The 3,440-nt window shown below is 41.6% G+C and overlaps 1 long non-coding RNA gene across 1 annotated transcript; it reads right to left on the bottom strand.

Moving 5' to 3' along the window:
- Positions 1-881: 881 nt before the first annotated feature.
- Positions 882-3,051, bottom strand: LOC134471852 (uncharacterized). Its single transcript, XR_010041565.1, has 2 exons — positions 2,226-3,051; positions 882-1,866 (listed from the first exon to the last, which is right to left on the bottom strand). It is a non-coding gene; the product is annotated as an uncharacterized LOC134471852 (long non-coding RNA).
- Positions 3,052-3,440: the final 389 nt, after the last annotated feature.

Consider the following 3,440-nt stretch of genomic DNA (forward strand, 5'->3'; position numbering starts at 1 on the left):
CATGTAGACTTGTGTTTTCATTTTTTTAAGGTTTATTCCCAGGAGTGGATTTCTGAGACATAGGGTAATTCTGTATTTAAATTTCTGAGGAACTGCGAGATCATTTTCCAGAGTTACGGTGCCAGTTTACATTCCCACCAGGAAAGGATGAAGTTCCTGTCCCTGCCTCCTCTCACTAACACCCCCAATGTCTGATGGCAGCTATTCTCATGAAAGGGGCATCTCACAGCCTGGCTGGCATCTCCCTGATAACTACGATGTCGGGAACTTTTCCTGTGCTCGGTAGGCATTTACACATCCTTGGAGATGTGTCTATTTATTTCTTTTGCCCATTTTTAAATTGGGTTATAAATCTTTTTATTACTGCGTTGCAAAATCCCTTATGCATTTTAGATGTAAGTCCCTTATCAGACATGAGATTTGCAGTGTTTTCTGCCATCCTGTGGGCTGTCTTTCTCCTTTTTTGATGATATACTTGAAGCACCAAAGTTTTAAATTTTGACAGAGTCCAGTTTTTCTTCCATGGCTTCTGTTTACAGTATCCTACACTTCCTAATTTTTTAAAGTGCTGCTTAACATAAAGAAATATGCCCACACTCAAGTAGCTTTAAAAACAATCCACTGAATGAGCAATCATAAGGATTGGAGAATTGCTCGAGAGATAGTGATAAATTTATTTTGCCTTTTCAAACGCACCCTTTAAAAAGATCTTCTTTTATATTCCACTTCATACCATAATAATTTGATGTAACTTTTGAAAATTTAAATAAGATAAATTCAAATAAAGAATTCTGGGAAAAATGAAAGTATGTCTGTAATCAAACCAAGAGTAAGGTAGTATGTAGATTATATACAGAGTTTCTCAGGGACCAGACAAAGCAGAAAATGCAATTATTTATAATATTCACAGACCTGAGACATAAAAAGAATCAATAATTTAATTAAGACATCTCTTTCTCTGGCACAGGAGCCAGAAATAAATTTCCCTCATGGATTGTCTTAAAAGGAGAATATATTTGAATTTATCAGTTAGAAGAGACAACACATATAATATCCCTTGTAGCTTGTTTTTACAGCTCGACTTTCTTCCTTTTGTATTTTACAGCCCATATTTCTGTCTTCCTGTAGCACACTAAACCGTCCTTTAAGTAACAGGCTTAGCACATGTGCAGAGCTGGGCTCCATCCTCTAACACCGGAAAAAAAATATAAATCAACAAATAAAAATAGCAAACACACATAGGAGCACCTCACTTCCTTTGGTTTCCAACAGCTGCCAGCCACTATCAGGATAACACGTAGCGTGATTCACGTGTTTGTCCCTTCCAAGCTCTGTCCTGATGTAAGTGCTGCCTGTGGGGACTGGCTGTTTTCCCCTCGAACAGAGCTTGCAGCCAAGGTCCGGTCCCGGTCCTCTACTTGGCTCACACTTCTAACAAGTGCATGTCGGCTTCTCAATGCTGCGGTGAGGTAGAAGCGCCCTATTAAAAGACTGGGATTCTGAGACTGAAGGTTTGTATGCCCTGGAGGAGCTGGAAAAGCTCTAAGAAACCAGTCTAGAGACTCTGAAGGTGGAGACACAGACACAAACACTGCCACTCTTCCAATGGCCCTGGAGGTCCAAGTATTATCGGAGGACATGGAGAATTTGGCCCCTTCCTCCTGATGAGATTACACTTCAACTCTTATGGGATCTATCCCAAGAAGGTATGAGGGTGCGTGCTGCTGGGAACAGCTGTCTCAGCCTTTGTGAGTAGATGGGGTTTGGTGCTGGGACCCTCGCGGAGTCCAGAGTCTCTGGATGTTCAAGTCCTTTGTATAGAAGGCACGGCATCACAAATCCTCCTGTATACTTTGTTTTCTTTTTCTTTTTCCAAATCCATTTTATTTTAAGGAGAAAAATAAAAGATTGAAAATTTCAAAAGCATGTCAATCAGGGAGCAACAATGGTACATATGTCGCACATTGTCATCCCCAAATCGTTCACCCAGAGCACAAGACATCTGCATTCAATTGTCTGAACAATTACAGCACAAATCTTTCTCTGCAGTGCACTCAGAGAAGTCAGTAATGTAACTATCACTATTTTTATATACATATGCATACACATATACACACCATATACATACACACATACACACATATACACATATATACACATATACAGACACACATACACATGTATACACAGTATATACACATGTACATATACACACATATACATACGTTGTTTCTTCCAGCTTCTTACACCAATGAGACAATGTGGTGTTTACACACGTGTGTCTTATTTAGTTCACTAATGAGTAGGGTCTCAAGTTGCATCCATTTACCTATAAAAGTCCTGAAAAAACAATCTCTCAACCACTTACAAGCACATGTCGGCTTCTCAACGCGGCGGTGAGGTAGAAGCAATATCTCAGCCACATGCGATACCATGTACAAGGGAAATACATGGTTCTTTTATATTTTTGAGGAAATGATGACAAGAAAAAGCCTCTGTGTGTTTATCACAGACACGGTTTTCCTCCAGAGATGCCCGTTCATGGTTGGCTGAGTCTGAAGATGATACTTCTTAAATTATTAGCATTCAAATTAATAAAACTTTAGTTACAAAGAAAGCTTGATTCTTCAAAACAGCACCTTTTCATGAGGGAAAGAATGACAGCCCTTTAACTCTCTGTCTACAGTAATGTTTAAGGAAATAAAAAGCTTTGAGAGATACAAGAGAAATGCATATTCATTAAAGAAAATCCAGATAAGCCAAAATTTTAAATTCCACATCATCTTACTTTTTAAAGCTAACTATTGCTAACACTTTAAATTATTTTCTTTTGTATTTTGCTGTACATACATATGTAGACACATTTTTATGCACAAATGTCATCTTTTTGGTGCAGACGTCGGGGACTGGCTTGCTCGGTATCCTCCTGATATTCTGCAGGTTTCCATTCGGTGCACACGGTCGCCTTTGTTGCTGAGGGCTGGGGCCTCGCTCTGAGCCATGCAGCAGGTGAAGGGCCATGAGGTCTACGAATGCTGGGTTATTTCTACTTTTTCTCCCCCTCCCCCTCCCCCACCCCTCCCTCCCCACCCCTTCCCCTTCCCCCACCCTCTCCCCTCTCCCACCCCTCCCTTCCCTCCCCTACCCCACCCCTCCTTTCTCTTCCTCTAATTCTGCTTCTGGGTGGCTTTCTGGACCGTGCTGGAACCATCCTCATCAGGTTACTAGGTTTGCTGGGATTTGAAAGCCTGCTGGTCTCCTGGTATGCCGCTGCTATCTGGAATAGTGGCACTTTGTGGTTTGCTGAGAACAGGACCCTATTAGTCCCTCTTTGTCTGACCTCATCCAACCTCGCCCTCTGCCCGCCCTCGGTGGAGGCAGGATTCTTAGGCTCTTGGGACTCTTTTGAGCTGTTGCCATAGTGACGGGGGGGAGGTAGG

This window comes from Cavia porcellus, unplaced genomic scaffold (assembly GCF_034190915.1).
Source record: "Cavia porcellus strain 051 isolate PalLab524CR breed Dunkin Hartley unplaced genomic scaffold, mCavPor4.1 scaffold_1, whole genome shotgun sequence".
Lineage (NCBI taxonomy): Eukaryota > Metazoa > Chordata > Mammalia > Rodentia > Caviidae > Cavia > Cavia porcellus.